At 47.6% G+C, this 17036-nt stretch overlaps 3 pseudogenes; all 3 read right to left on the bottom strand.

The window, feature by feature from the left end:
* Positions 1-6754: 6754 nt before the first annotated feature.
* On the bottom strand, positions 6755-6873 carry LOC143959093 (5S ribosomal RNA; annotated as a pseudogene).
* Positions 6874-6981: 108 nt separating this feature from the next.
* Positions 6982-7110, bottom strand: LOC143958981 (5S ribosomal RNA; annotated as a pseudogene).
* Positions 7111-7219: 109 nt separating this feature from the next.
* On the bottom strand, positions 7220-7339 carry LOC143958993 (5S ribosomal RNA; annotated as a pseudogene).
* Positions 7340-17036: the final 9697 nt, after the last annotated feature.

The raw sequence follows: 17036 nt of genomic DNA, 5'->3' as shown, positions 1-17036 counted from the left end.
CCTAGCCTTTAGGAGAGTAGAAATCACCACCACTGAGAATCCTAATGAAATTCTGCCGCTCAAGATCCAAAGATGTAGATTCAGTTGGTGAGGAGCTGGGTGCACCAATTTCCCCTGTGAGAGAAGCTGCGGGAACACTGGGATCTTGACCGGCGGGGACTACGCTGAGGTTCACTGCCCAAGGGAACCACGGCCTCTTCGGCCAGTACGGCAGAATAGCTATCACTCTGACTGGCTCCATCGATAATCTGATTAAAAACTTTGCGATCAAGGGTCTGGGGGGAAACGCATATGCGGTCTCGCATCGCCACGGACTCGAGAGGGCATCTACTGCTTCTGCACGGGGATGAGGCAGACGGGATGGAAATCTCGGCAGCTTCACATTCATTGGAGAAGCAAAGAGATCTATTTCTAGTGGCTTCTGCAGACTCATGATCCAACTAAACTCTGATGGGTGCACTGCCCACTCGTTGCTGTCTGGAAAACAACTTGATAGGCGATCCGCCTGCTGGTTCAAACGGCCCGGAAGGTAAACTGCCTTTAAATCCAACAAATTTCTTTCCGCCCATAACATAATGGGCTCTACTTCCTTTAATAATGTGATGCTGTGCGTTCACCCCTGCCGTTATATATATGAAACTGCTGCTCTGTTGTCTAGCCGCAATAGCACTTGTTTCTGCCATAGATGTTATTTTAGACTCAGCAGAGCTAAGTACACTGCTCGCAGCTCTAAGACGTTGGAGACTACTCCCGCCACAGGGACGTCCCATTTCCCTTGCACTGCCAGGTGATCTCAGGCGATTCGATGTTCTGATGTGATTTGATGTGTCGGGGGTGATGCAATGTGCTTTGGGCGATGCGATGAGAAGTGTTGGGGGAGATGCGATTTGATGTGCTGGGGGCGTTGTGATGCAATGTGCTGGGGCGATGCGATTTTACTGGGAGGGGGGGCGATGCGATGTGCTGGGGGAATATTTTCTTATTTTTAACCCGATTATCTATGTAACATAGAGAAAGTTGTTTGTGCAAATAGTTGTAAATAAGCAGTTTTTTTAAATACTCCCACCATCCCATCTAAGGCCCCATTCACACATGCGGACATTATGTGCGTATTTCATCCATCCGTTTGCGGATGAAGTACGGACATACATGCATTCCTATGGGATAGCGGGTGTCGGCGGATGAACATCCGCAAACACCCGATATCTTTCGCCTCCGCAATTGTCCGATTCTGCAGACGGAGGAAAATCCTATTTTTCTATCCGTCTGCAGAGCGGATCGGATGAACACGGACAGACGGTCCGTGCTCATCCGATCCCCCGTAGAGGAGAGCGGAGAGCTGACAGGGCGGTCCCTGCACAGTGTGCTGGGACCGCCCTGTTATCCTCCGGCTCAGCGGGGACAACAGAGCGATCCCCGCAGAGCAAGCGGATCATCACGGGGTGGATCATTACTGATCCATCCCGTGTGAAAGGGGCCTAACACCAAAACACAAGCACCATTTTTCAAAATTAATATGCACAGTTTGAACTTCATAAAGTCGTCTTCAATACGTCTAGATGCATAAATGAATTGTGTTGCTGAGATTATTATTTTTTTAATTATTTTTTTTTCTTTTTAAATGAAAAGCAGTACAGAAAAAAGTATCAACTGAGTGTAGATATGTGTGTGTATATATGTACAGAACACGATGTATATATATTGTGTGTTTCTTGAATAATATTCCTTGTACATGCAGTATATTTACTGGTTCCTGGAGGGAGGAGGGGTTTGCATAGATATGGGTGGCAACTTCCTCTAACACTGCCGTTGCCATGGAAACCTGACCTGAAACTTATTACACTGCTTGTGCAGCATTGAGCATGTGCGAGATCTGCAAGGCTGAAATCCAGGAAGAAATACGGTCCGGCTTCAGATGCCCACACTTAAGATGGCCACAGTCTGCTGCTAGTTTATAAACTTTCAAAATGCTGTATTAACCATTAAACTTTACTGAATACATTAAGCTTGTGTATTATAGGGGTATTTTTATTTAAAAAGTGTAATTTTGGCCTGAGCACCACTTTAACCACTTGCTTACTGGGCACTTAAACCCCCCTCCTGCCCAGACCAATTTTCAGCTTTCAGCGCTGATGCACTTTGAATGACAATTGTGCGGTCATACAACACCGTACCCAAATGAAATTTTTATCATTTTTTTCCCACAAAAAGAGCTTTCTTTTGGTGGTATTTAATTACAGCTGGGAGTTTTATTTTTTGCTAAACAAACAAAAAAAGATGCAAAAAAAAATAAAAATCATGTTTAATAGTTTGTTATAAAATTTTGCAAACAGGTAATTTTTCTCCTTCATTGAAGTGCACTGATGAGGCAGCACTGGTGGGCACTGATAGGCTGCACTGGTGGGCACTGATATGCATAGTTAAGGCGGCACTAATAGGCACAGATAAAGTGGCACCGATAGGCACAGATAAGGCAGTACTGATGGGCACAGATAAGGAGGCACTGATGGGCAAAGATGGGCACAGATAAGATGGCACGGATGGGTGGCACGGATATAGGTTTGAGGCACTGCTATTCAAGTCATTGTTGCTGCAGATTGTCTTTTGTCAGGGCTGAGAGAGGGACAGGACGCTGTGTGCAGCAGGGACAGTCAGTTTAATCATTAGCTGTTACTATTAGGTCCACAAAAGTCCTTTTCAGGACTGGTATGGTAAAGTAGTAAAGGATATAGTTTTGAGTGCTATTCAAGTTATTGTTGCAGGAGCCTGTGTTTTGTCAGTTTAAATAGGGACAGGCAGGAAGCTGTGTGTGGCAGTGAGGAACAGTCAGTTTAATCAGTAGCTGTTACTATTAGGTCCACAAAGGATCTTTTCAGGACTGGTATGGTAATAGGCTTATACACGTATAATATTTTTTCTTCCAAATATAGAAAGAATATTATACTTGACTGCTGCCCTTCTGCTGCAGTAGTCCTTTATGAGTATAGGGACTGAGGTACAGTCTGCTAATCACAACCTACTATTTGCACAAAGGTCCTTCTAAGGACTGGTAAGGTATAGCGTAATACAGTATATAGGGTTGAGTGAGGTACAGTCTGCTAATCCTTAAGGACTGGTATAGGTCCACAATATATAGGGTTGAGGTGCACTACTGCTGACTGCTGCCCTATTCTTCAGCAGTCGTTTATGAGTATAGGGACTGAGGTACAGTCTACTAATCACAACCTACTAGTTCCACAAAGGTCCTTCTAAGCACTGGTAAGGTATAGCGTACTACAGTATATAGGGTTGAGTGAGGTACAGTCTGCTAATCCTTAAGGACTGGTATAGGTCCACAATATATAGGGTTGAGGTGCACTACTGCTGACTGCTGCCCAATTCTGCAGCAGTCCTTTATGAGTATAGGGACTGAGGTACAGTCTGCTAATCACAACCTACTATTTGCACAAAGGTCCTTCTAAGGACTGGTAAGGTATCGCGTACTACAGTATATAGGGTTGAGTGAGGTACAGTCTGCTAATCCTTAAGGACTGGTATAGGTCCACAATATATAGGGTTGAGGTGCACTACTGTTGACTGCTGCCCTATTCTGCAGCAGTCCTTTAAGAGTATAGGGACTGAGGTACAGTCTGCTAATCACAACCTACTAGTTCCACAAAGGTCCTTATAAGGACTGGTATGGTATAGTGTACTACAGTATATAGGGTTCAGTGAGGTACAGTCTGCTAATCACAACCTAAAAAGCACACCGTACTATATGCCCGTACCCTCCTGTTTGAAGAGGTTGAGCGGTGTCATATTTTTGGGGCCCAGCAGCAAGTTGCTGGTATCAGTGCTGCTGTTAGTGCTCTCTATCTCGGTGCTGGTGTCAGTGCACTCTATCACGGTGCAGGTGTCAGTGCTCTATATCACGGTGCTGGTGATCATCTCCTGCACCTCTTCTTTGCCTACCCTGACCTTCCCTCGCCTCCATTGTCTCAAGAGTCCTGAATTGTCAGAATTTCACATATAAAAAAAGAATGCTTGTAGTTGTCGATCCCAGATTCACCTCATACATGTGTTATGTCACGGTGCTGGTGTCATATCGCTCTATCACGGTGCAGGTGTCAGTGCTCTATATCACGGTGCTGGTGATCATCTCCTGCACCCTCTTCTTTGCCTACCCTGACCTTCCCTCGCCTCCATTGTCTCAAGAGTCCTGAATTGTCAGAATTTCACATATAAAAAAAGAATGCTTGTAGTTATCGATCCCAGATTCACTGCACAAAGGTCCTTCTAAGGACTGGTAAGGTATAGCGTACTACAGTATATAGGGTTGAGTGAGGTACAGTCTGCTAATCCTTAAGGACTGGTATAGGTCCACAATATATAGGGTTGAGGTGCACTACTGCTGACTGCTGCCCTATTCTGCAGCAGTCCTTTATGAGTATAGGGACTGAAGTACAGTCTGCTAATCACAACCTACTAGTTCCACAAAGGTCCTTCTAAGGACTGGTAAGGTATAGCGTACTACAATATATAGGGTTGAGTGAGGTACAGTCTGCTAATCCTTAAGGACTGGTATAGGTCCACAATATATAGGATTGAGGTGCACTACTGCTGACTACTGCCCTATTCTGCAGCAGTCCTTTATGAGTATAGGGACTGAGGTACAGTCTGCTAATCACAACCTACTATTTGCACAAAGGTCCTTCTAAGGACTGGTAAGGTATAGCGTACTACAGTATATTGGGTTGAGTGAGGTACAGTCTGCTAATCCTTAAGGACTGGTATAGGTCCACAATATATAGGGGTGAGGTGCACTACTGGGTGGGACTTTAGAGACATGGATGTAAAGGAGAACCCTGTTGTGAATGTGGCAGTTATCCTTACTGCTGTACTCTGTTTTGTTTATTGCTTGCTCTTAATCCCTGTACTCTATACAATATGCATAGATATACTGTACATAGACCTGACCAAGGTGTTCATTGTCTAAACTGTTGCTGGTTTTAATTAAGTTCTTCTTTCATGTAAGCTCAGTCCATACATCAGAATGTTTCTTTGTGCTCAACCAGTGGGTTGAACAAAAATGGCTTGATTTTTTTTCCCCCCATTACCATGTAGCACTAACCCCTGAAGGAGCTGCTGGTTTTATTTGCACCTGCACTTTGCTAATGAACCCCTCTTGACTTGACTCAGTCCCCTTGACACAGCTGTGGTGCAATATGAATGTGTAATGAAATGGTGAGAGGTAACGCCACAATACAATATAATATACCTGTATTATTACCAGGACACCCGATGGCTCCACCTGCTGAGAGAAAACAATACTCCACACAATTGAAGTACTTAACCATAAATATACTTTACTGTAATTATGATAAACAGGTGGTTAGAATAATTGTACTGTCATCCTAACGTAAAATGACAGAACAATGAATGCAAAACAACAATTTTACAAGGTGAAACCACAAGGGAGCTCCCCCTACTTTAATAGCTAGTTGCAAGATCTTGTTAATAGTAAACATTCTTTAATCTTCTTTTCTTCTGCTAGCTATGATGGTCCTTTATAATTTGTAATCCAAAGGATAAGGAAGTTAGGCTGATCTTAAAAGTACATTGCACCCCATACTCATTCACATAGGGTGGGGGGACGCTATCCGGGGGCCCCCTTATTAAAGGGGGCTCCCAGATTCCGATAAGCCCCCCGCCCGCAGACCCCGACAACCAACGGCCAGGGTTGTCGGGAAGAGGCCCTTGTCCTCATCAACATGGGTACAAGGTGCTTTGGGGTGCGGGGGCCGCGCCGTGCCGCCCCCCCTTCCCCAAGGCACCCCCCATGTTGAGCCTGGTATGGTTCAGGAGGGGGGGGGCGCTCGTTCGTCCCCACCCCCTTTCCTGACCGGCCGGCTGCGTGCTCGGATAGGGGTCTGGTATGGATTTTGAGGGGGACCCCATGCCTTTTTTTGGCGTAGGGGATTCCCCTTAAAATTCCTACCGGACCTAAGGGCCTGGTATGCCCCCGAGACATTATCGCCGCTCTCTCGCTCCTATAGGAAAATGGCGGCACCTACTGTATATATATATATATATATATATATATATATATATATATATATATATATATATATATATATATATATATATATATATATATATATATATTTTTTTTTTTTAGCATAGACCCTAGCGAATAAATTGGTGATCGTTGAAATCATTTTTTTTGTCTCATGATATTTGCGCAGTGCTCTTTCAAACACATTTTTGGGGGGAAAAATACACTTTTATGAAAAAAAAAAACCCATAAAGTTAGCCAAATTTTTTTCTATAATGTAAAAGATGATGTTATGCCAAGTAAATAGATAGTTAATGTCAATGTCATGCTTGTGAACATTACTGGAATGACGACAAACTAAGGAACTTAATAAATCTCCATAGACAGCGCTTTTAAAAATAATGTAACGGTTACCAGGTTAAAGTTACAGAGGAGATCTAGTTTGTGGCAATACCTTATGTGTGATTTGAACACCATTTATATATGAGGTGTGACTTACGTAAGCGTTTTCTTTGCTGCGCAAGCATGCGAAGATGGGAGGGGGGTGCTTTAAAAAAAAATCTTATTTTTTTTTCTTTTTTTGCATTGTCCCTTTAAAAAAAAAAAATCTGATCACTTTTGTCCACTCTCAACCCTCTTGACAAACGTCAAGATGATCACCTCAGCAAACAAGCAGAAAAATTAAATCTGGTCGTCTACACAAACAACATATTACAAAAAAGCCTATGGCACCTGTTATTCCCAGGCGGTCTCCCATCCAGGTACTAACCAAGCCCGACCCTGCTTTGCATCCGAGATCAGACAAGATCAAGAGCATTCAGGGTGATGTGGCTGTAGGCGACCTTGCTGGCCACTCTCAACCCTCTTGACAAACGCCAAGATGGTCACTTCTGCAAATCAGTAGAAAAATATAACAGGTTGTCGACACCAACAACATATTAAAAAAAAGCCTACGGCACCTGGTATTCCCAAGCGGTCTTCCATCCAGGTACTAACCAGGCCCGACACTGCTTAGCATTCGAGATCAGACGAGATAAGATAAGATCGGGAGTATTCAGGGTGATGTAGCCATAGGCGATCTTGCTGGCCACTCTCAACCCTCTTGACAAACGTCAAGATGATCAACCTTGGCAAACAAGCAGAAAAATAAAACAGGTCGTCTACACTAACAACATATTTAAAAAAAGCCTACGGCACCTGGTATTCCCAGGAGGTCTCCCATCCAAGCACTAAGCAGGCCCGACCCTGCTTAGCATCCGAGATCAGACGAGATCGTGCGCATTCAGGGTGATATTGAACCTAGAAGAAAATTTGATCGATTGATTGTGAAAGACCGGAGAATTTCAGATATACAGAAGTCTTGAAAGACGGTGGACAGCGGGAAAACTGACGAGTTTTATATTTGGTGAGTAGAAAAGTAATATGGAATTTGTAGATGTTTTAGCTGATGAAAGTACATTAGAATTTAAAGGTTTAGCGAAACAGGTTTCTGATGCTGTCATCAGTTGCTGTCAGTTTATCTGTTCATCACTCCCTACATTCCCTCTTTACCATCTTTACCTGCCTGGGAGGGCTAGCTGACCGATGCCTTTTGGATCTTGCTCTTTCCTTAGAATGCACATCGCATCGCCCAAAGCACATTGCATCACCCCAACACATCAAATCGCATCAGAACATCGAATCACATCACCCAAGCACATCGCATTGAATCGCCCCAGCACATCGATCCGCATCTCCCCCAGAACATCGAATCACATCACCCCAGCACATTGCATCACCCCCAACACTTCGAATTGCATCATCACATCGAATCGCATCGCCCCAGCAAATCGAATCGCATCTCCCCCAGCACATTGCATCTCCCAGCACATCTAATCGCCCCAGCACATCAAATCGCCCAAAGCACATTGCATCACCCCCAAAACATCGAATCACATCAGCACATCAAATCGCTTTGCCCCACCACATAGCATCAAAACGAATTGCCCAAGCACATCGCATCGCCCCAGCACATCAAATCGCATCACCCATCGCATCGAATCGCATCACCCAAGCACATCGCATTGAATCGCTCCCAGCACATCAAATCGGATCTCCCCCAGAAAATCGAATCGCATCACCCCAGCACATTGCATCACCCCCAACACTTCAAATTGCATCAGCACATCGAATCGCATAGCCCCAGCACATCTCATCGCCCCCAGCACATCACATCTCCCCAGCAAATCGAATCGCATCTCCCCCCGCGCATTGCATCCCCCCCAGCACATCAAATCGCCCCAGCGCATCAAATCGCCCAAAGCACATTGCATCACCCCCAACACATCGAATCACATCAGCACATCAAATCGCTTTGCCCCACCACATTGCATCGAAACGCATCACCCAAGCACATCGCATCGCCCCAGCACATCGAATCGCATCTCCCTAGAACATCGAATTGCATAACCCCCAGCACATTGCATCACCCCTGCACATCGAATCGCCCCCAGCACATCACATTGGCCCCAGCACATCGAATCGCATCTCCCCAGCACATCGCATCGCCCAAAGCACATTGCATCACCCCCAAAACATCGAATCGCATCAGCACATCGAATCCCTTCGCTCCAAAACACATCGAATCCCATCGCCCAATCGCATCGCATCTCCCCAGAACATCGACTCTCCCCAAAGCACATTGCATCACCCGCAACACATCAAATCGCATCGCCCACAGCACATCACATCGAATCACATCGCCCCAGCACATCGCATTGCCCCCAGCATATCACATCACATTGCCCCCAGCACATAGAATCGCATCTCCCCCAGCACATAGAATCGCATCTCCCCCAGCACATCGAATCGCAACTCCCCCAGCACATTGAATCACCCCCAGCACAACGCATCCCCCAAAGCACATTGCATCGCCCAAAGCACATTGCATCACCCCCAACACATCGAATCGCATCAGCACATTGAATCGCTTCATCCCAACACCTCGAATCCCATCGCCCAATCGCATCACATCTCCCCAGAACATCGAATCGCCCCCAGCACATCACATAGAATCGCATCACCCCAGCACATCGCATCGCCCCCCAGCACATGGCATCACATCGAATTGCATCTCCCCCAGCACATCGAATCACATCTCCCCCAGCACATCGAATCACATCTCCCCAGCACATTGAATCACCCCCAGCGCATCGCATCTCCCAAAGTACATTGCATCACCCGCAACACATCAAATCGCATCACCCCCAGCACATCACATCGAATCGCATCGCCCCAGCACATCGCATCGCCCCCAGCACATCGCATCACATTGCTCCCAGCACACAGAATCGCATCTCCACCAGCACATCGAATCGCATCACCCCCAGCACATCGAATTGCATCTCCCCCAGCACATCGAATCACATCTCCCCAGCACATTGAATCACCCCCAGCACATTGCATCGCCCAAAGCACATTGCATCACCCCCAAAACATCGAATCGCATCAGCACATCGAATCGCTTCGCTCCAAAACACATCGAATCCCATCGCCCAATCGCATCGCATCTCCCCAGAACATCGACTCTCCCCAAAGCACATTGCATCACCCGCAACACATCAAATCGCATCGCCCACAGCACATCACATCGAATCACATCGCCCCAGCACATCGCATTGCCCCCAGCATATCACATCACATTGCCCCCAGCACATAGAATCGCATCTCCCCCAGCACATAGAATCGCATCTCCCCCAGCACATCGAATCGCAACTCCCCCAGCACATTGAATCACCCCCAGCACAACGCATCCCCCAAAGCACATTGCATCGCCCAAAGCACATTGCATCACCCCCAACACATCGAATCGCATCAGCACATTGAATCGCTTCATCCCAACACCTCGAATCCCATCGCCCAATCGCATCACATCTCCCCAGAACATCGAATCGCCCCCAGCACATCACATAGAATCGCATCACCCCAGCACATCGCATCGCCCCCCAGCACATGGCATCACATCGAATTGCATCTCCCCCAGCACATCGAATCACATCTCCCCCAGCACATCGAATCACATCTCCCCAGCACATTGAATCACCCCCAGCGCATCGCATCTCCCAAAGTACATTGCATCACCCGCAACACATCAAATCGCATCACCCCCAGCACATCACATCGAATCGCATCGCCCCAGCACATCGCATCGCCCCCAGCACATCGCATCACATTGCTCCCAGCACACAGAATCGCATCTCCACCAGCACATCGAATCGCATCACCCCCAGCACATCGAATTGCATCTCCCCCAGCACATCGAATCACATCTCCCCAGCACATTGAATCACCCCCAGCACATTGCATCGCCCAAAGCACATTGCATCACCCCCAACACATCGAATTGCACCAGCACATCGAATCGCTTCACCCCAACACCTAGAATCCCATCGCCCAATCGCATCACATATCCCCAGAACATCAAATCGCCCTCAGCACATCACATCGCCCCCAGCACATCGCAGCACATCGAATCGCATCAGCACATCGAATCGCTTCGCCCCCAACACATCGAATCCCATCGCCCAATCGCATCTCCCCAGAACATCGAATCGCCCCAAAGCCCATTGCATCACCCACAACACCTTACATCAGAGTCCCACTTTATAGCAGACTATCTCCCCCTTGCATCAGAGTGTGGCAGAGTGCCCCCTTCCGCATACACAATATTGTCAAAAGTATTGGGACACCCGCCTTTACACACGAACTTTAATGGAATATCAGTCTTCGTCCATAGGGTTCAATATTTAGTTGCCACACTCTTTGCAGTTATAACAGCTTCAACTATTCTGGGAAGGCTGTCTACAAGGTTTAGGAGTGTGTCTATGGGAATATTTGACCATTCTTCCAATAGTACATTTGTGAGGTCAGGCACTGATGTTGGACGAGAAAGGCCCATCTCGCAGCCTTCACTCTATTTCACCCCAAAGGTGTTCTATTGGGTTGAGGTCAGGACTCTGCATTCCAGTCACGTTCCTCCACCCCAAACACGCTCATCCATGTCTTTATGGATCTTGCTTTGTGCACTGGTCCAAATCACTTGGTGGAGGGGGATTATGGTGTGGTGTTGTTTTTCAGGGGTTGGGCTTGGCCCCTAAATTCCAGTGAAGGCAACACTTAAGGTGTCAGCATACCAAGAAATGTTGGACAATTTCATGCTCTCAACTTTGTGGGAAGTTTGAGGAAGGCCCCTTTCTGTTCCAACATGACTGTGCACCAGTGTACAAAGCATAATCCATAAAAGACATGAATGAGCGAGTTTGGGGTGGAGGAGCTTTACTGGGCTGGACAGATTCTTGACCTCAACCCAATAGAACACCTTTGGGATGAATTAGAGCAGAGAATCCCGAGCCAAGCCTACTCGTCCACATCAGTGCCTGACTTCACAAATGCTCTTCCTGGAAGAATGGTCAAACATTCCCAAAGACACACACCTAAACCTTGTGGTCAGCCTGCCCAGAAGAATTGAAGCTGTTGTAGCTGCAAAAGGGTGGGCCAACTCAATAGTGAATCCTCATTGACCACCAAGGGGAGACGTGCTGCCCATCATTGAGCACCAAGGGGAGACGTGCTGCCCATCATTGACCACCAAGGGGAGATGTGCTGCCCATCATTGACCACCAAAGGGAGACATGCTGCCCATCATTGACCACCAAGGGGAGACATGCTGCCCATCATTGACCACCCAGGGGAGACATGCTGCCCATTGACCACCAATGGGATTAACGTGCCCTGGAGTTAAAAGCTAAATGCATCTTTAACCACTTGGGATCCGCGCTATTGCCAAATGACGGCATTAGCGCGGATCTACTTTTCCGGGACTACGTCTATTGACGTCGTCCCGGGTACGAGCGGCCTGCGCACGCCCTGAGGGGCGCGCGCGGCGCGCTCTGTGATCGGCGAGTCCGTGAGACTCGCCTGATCACCGATCCGTGTAAGGGGTCGATCCCGACCCCTTATCACGTGATCAGCTGTCAGCCAATGACAGCTGATCATGTGATAGAACGGAGCCGGTAATCGGCTATTATTCCTCCTCGCGCTGACAGCGCGAGGAGAGAAAAAAAAAGCCGATCACCGGCGGCCGTGATCGGGACATCAGTCCCGATCACGGCCAGCAATACAGCTGACCACCTGCCCCCTGCCAGTGCCCACCTGCCCACCGCAGTGCCATCCTGAATAAAAGTAAGTGCCCCCCAGCAGTGCCACCCAGCAGTGCCCATAGTGCCCACAGTGCCACCCACAGTGCCACCCACAGTGCCATCCAGCAGTGCCACCAACAGTGCCACCCACAGTGCCCACAATGTGCCCACAATGTGCCTCAAAGGTGCTGCACCCCAGTGCCGCCCATCAGTGCCCAGCAGTGCCGCCCATCAGTGCCCAGCAGTGCCGCCCATCAGTGCCCAGCAGTGCCACCTATCAGAGCCACCTATCAGTGCCACCTATCAGTGCCCATCAGTCCCATCTATCAGTGGTACCTATCAGTGCCCATCCGTGCCACCCATCCGTGCCACTTATCCGTGCCACCCATCCATGCCATCTTATCTGTGCCCATCTTTGCCCATCAGTGCCGCCTTATCTGTGCCCATCGGTGCCGCCTTATCTGTGCCTATTAGTGCCGCCTTAACTATGCCTATCAGTGCCCACCAGTGCAGCCTATCAGTGCCCACCAATGCATCCTATCAGTGCCCACCAATGCAGCCCATCAGTGCCCACCAATGCAGCCATCAGTGCCGCCTAATCAGCGCACTTCAATGAAGGAGAAAAATTACCCGTTTGCAAAATTTTATAACAAACTATTAAAACATGATTTTTTTTTTTTTTTTGCATCTTTTTTTGTTTGTTTAGCAAAAAATAAAACTCCGAGCTGTAACTAAATACCACCAAAAGAAAGCTCTATTTGTGGGAAAAAAATGATAAAAATTTCATTTGGGTACAGTGTTGTATGCCTGCGCAATTGTCATTCAAAGTGCATCAGCGCTGAAAGCTGAAAATTGGTCTGGGACTGAGGGGGGTTTAAGTGCCCAGTAAGCAAGTGGTTAAAGAAAAATAAATGTATAAAATTAAGAAAAAATGTGTACCCTTCACTTACTTTAGACGATGATTTAATTTTTTTTTACTGGTTATATGTTTTGAGTTACAGAGGAGGTCTAGGGCTAGAATTATTGCTCTCGCTCTAACGTTCGCAGCGATACCTCACATGTGTGGTTTGAACACCGTTTTCATATGTGGGCGGGACTTATGTATGCGTTCGCTTCTGCATGCGAGCACATGGGGACAGGGGCGCTTTAAAAAAAAAAAAATGTTATTGTTCATTTTACTTTATTTATTTTAGTTTGACTTTTTTTCCCCAAAAATAAATTTTTTGATCACTTTTATTCCTATTACAAGGAATGTAAACATCCCTTGTAATAGGAATATGGCATGACAGGTCCTCTTTACAGTGAGATATGGGGTCAATAAGACCCCGCATCTCACCTCTAGGCTGGGAAGCCTGAAAAAAAAAAAAGATTCTGGCTTTGATCGTATTGGCGAGTCGGTAGAAGCACCAGAGGGCGGCGGGAGGGGGGGTGTCTATGGGTATCACCGACTATGGCTGGGTATGGCTGGGTATCTCTGAGTATGGCTGGGTATCTCTGAGTATGGCTGGGTATCTCTGAGTATGACTGGGTATCTCCAAGTATGACTGGGTATCTCAGAGTATGACTGGATATCTCAGAGTATGGCGTTGCAGAGTATTGCATTGCAGAGCATTGCAGGGTATTGGTGGGTGTTGCAGAGCATTGCAGAATGTTGTAGGGTATTGGCGGGTGTTGCAGAGTATTGCCGAGTGTTGCAGGGTATTGGCGGGTGTTGCAGAACATTGCAGAGTGTTGTAGGGTATTGGCGGGTGTTGCAGAGTATTGCAGAGTGTTGCAGGGTATTGGCGGGTGTTGCAGAACATTGCAGAGTGTTGCAGGGTATTGCAGAGTGTTGCAGGGTATTGCAGGGTGTTGCAGGGTATTGGCGGGTGTTGCAGGGTATTGGCGGGTGTTGCAGAGCATTGCAGAGTGTTGCAGAGCATTGCAGAGTGTTGCAGGGTATTGGCGGGTGTTGCAGGGTATTGCAGAGTGTTGCAGGATATTGGCGGGTGTTGCAGGGTATTGGCCGGTGTTGCAGAGCATTGCAGAGTGTTGTTGCAGGGTATTGCAGAGTGTTGTTGCAGGGTGTTGCAGGGTATTGCAGGGTGTTGCAGAGTGTTGCAGGGTATTGGCGGGTGTTGCAGAGCATTGCAGAGTGTTGCAGAGTATTGGCGGGTGTTGCAGAGCATTGCAGATCATTGCAGGGTGTTGCAGAGCATTGCAGGGTGTTGCAGGGTATTGGCGGGTGTTGCAGGGTATTGGCGGGTGTCGCAGAGCATTGCAGAGTGTTGTTGCAGGGTATTGCAGAGTATTGCAGCAGAGTATTGTAGAGTATTGAAGCAGAGTATTGCAGAGTAATGGCAGGGTATGATGGGGTTAATTTTCGATGAGCAGCGATGTGGGCACTGCAGATGCAGCCCACAGCGCTGCTGACACCGATCTCTTCCCCCTCCGCTGTACCGATCGGTTTGTTTACAAGTGATCACTCCGTCATTTGATGGAGCGATCACGTGGACCCGGCAGTCAAGGATGCTCTCGAGTGCGCGCCCCAGGGGGCGCGCGAGAGCGGAATTCTGGGAGGACGTCATATGATGGCCTCCCAGAGTTAAACAACCGCCCTGTAGCCGTCATTCGGTTATGGGCTGGTTGTTAAGTGGTTAAAGACTCATTAGCAGAGCTAATTCATACACCTCCCTCCCTGCAAGACACGCTTAGGGGTCAAACGTCAGAAATGACTAACCAGGGTCAATCATCCGCGGACCCAGCAGGCACTTCTTCAACCCCGCCTCCCTTATCTGCTGGGGACAGTGCCGAGTCGGAGGATTCCTCAGATGAATCAGAACCCTCAGGGTTTAATTTTTCATTAGTACAACCTTTTGTCTTGGCGGTTAAACCAGCTATCTGCTGGGAAGAGGTGGAAGAGCCTCCTAAAAAGACAAAAACCTTTTTTCCATTTCTGAAAATGAAATTAATTTTTTTCCCTTTCTAGAAGAATTAAAGGATTTAATAGAAGGGGAATGGAAGAGGACGGATAAACGCTTCTCCCTAAATAGACTCCAGAAGTTGTACCCGCTGGCCAAGTCAGATACAGCCTTCCTGGATACACCTCCAGTAGTTGATGCAGCAGTGGTGCGTTTAACCAAGAACATCACCCTACCTATGGAGGATTCGGCCTCCTTTTAAAGATCCTCTGGACAGGCGTATAGATGGATTTGAAAAAAGCCTATCAGTTGGCTGGAGGAGCATGTAGACTGGCTGTGGCTTTAGCCTTGGTGTCTAATGCCATTAAAGTTTGGACAGAAAACATTGAAGTATTTATCCGAGAAGATGTACCAAAGGACAACATTATAAAAGCCATGGGCAGCCGACGCAGCATCAAAACAAAACTGGTGCAAAATCCCTTTTGATGGGAAGGCACTCTTTGGAGAAAGACTGGAAAAGGCAATCTCGAGAGTGACAGGAGGGAAGTTGGGGCTACTTCCCCAGGATAGAAGGGTGAGGCATTCACACGTGGTATCAACAAAATTCCAAGCTTCCAGGAATAGGAATTTCTCCAACTTTAGACAAGGCAGAGACCCCAAAAAGAATTGGAGGAGTACTCAGGCCACGTTTTTAAAGGCAAATAGAGAAGCCTCTCCAATACTCAGGAGGGGACAAAATCCTTTTGACAAAAGGCCACTGCAGCCAGGTTGAAGAGGTTTGCGGAGGTATCGGGCAGTCGTTGCGAAGATCCGTGGGTGGTCTCTACAGTCCGTTTTACCCATTTTTGGACCTTCCAAGATGTGCCCCCACAAGACTCGTTAGTTCTAACAAAAAGTCCAACTTCACAGCAGAAAGCGGAATCTTTGCAGAAATATCTTCACCTTCTTGTAGTACAACAGGCAGTTTTACCGGTCCCTCCCTCCGAGAGATTCATGGGATTCTATTCTCCTCTCTTCCTCATCCCCAAGAAGAGTGGAGAGTGGAGACCAGTGGTGGATCTGAAGAGGTTAAATCGTTTCATACAGCTCGACTCGTTCAAGATGGAATCCTTGCAGACGATCATCCAGATGGTCCAACCAGGAGACTGCTTGCTATCGGTAGACTTGCAAGATGCTTATTTCCATGTTCCCGTGTTACCAGCGTTCCAAAGATTTTTGAGAGTGGCAATAGGCTCAACACATCTCCAGTTTCAATGCCTGCCTTTTGGCCTATGCACATCACCAAGGATATTCTCAAAAGTTCTAATTTCAGCCCTGGCACCTTCGAGTCTTTCACTTTTTGGATGACATTCTACTGCTAGCGTCTGATCAAGCCCAGCTACGGGACTACAAGGAGATTCTTCTGAGGACTCTGAGAGAGTTTGGATGGTTAGTAAATACAGAGAAGAGCCTCCTAACCCCAACTCAGGTGATGATTTACCTGGGTGCTCTATTCAATACCAAGGCTGGTACAGTGCGCCTCCCTCCCCAGAAGGTGAAGGCGATTGTTCAGAAGATGGTCCACGTCAGATCTCTCTCCCACCTGTCAGCCTCGAATTGCTTGAGTTTAATTGGGACCATGGCGGCTTGCCTTTCCAATGTTACCTTGGGCTCATTGGCATCTGAGGACTTTTCAATGGGGCTTTTTGACGCAGTGGAGGAAGAAGTCCCTATGTCAGAGAATATCAATTTCAGCTTCTATGAAGAGAAGTCTCCTCTGGGGGTCGAAGGAAGACCTAATTTCAAAGCCTCGGCTCCTGCAATGCCCTTCCTGGACCATTCTTACCACCAACGCAAGTTCGAAAGGGTGGGGAGCACACTGAGATCACCTGGCAGTGCAAGGGAAATGGGACGTCCCTGTGGCGGGGGTAGTCTCCAACGTCTTAG

This window comes from Lithobates pipiens, unplaced genomic scaffold (genome assembly GCF_037356315.1).
Source record: "Lithobates pipiens isolate NorthernLeopardFrog02 unplaced genomic scaffold, aLitPip1_a1.2 Scaffold_66, whole genome shotgun sequence".
Lineage (NCBI taxonomy): Eukaryota > Metazoa > Chordata > Amphibia > Anura > Ranidae > Lithobates > Lithobates pipiens.
This window is presented reverse-complemented; position numbering and strand designations above follow the sequence as displayed.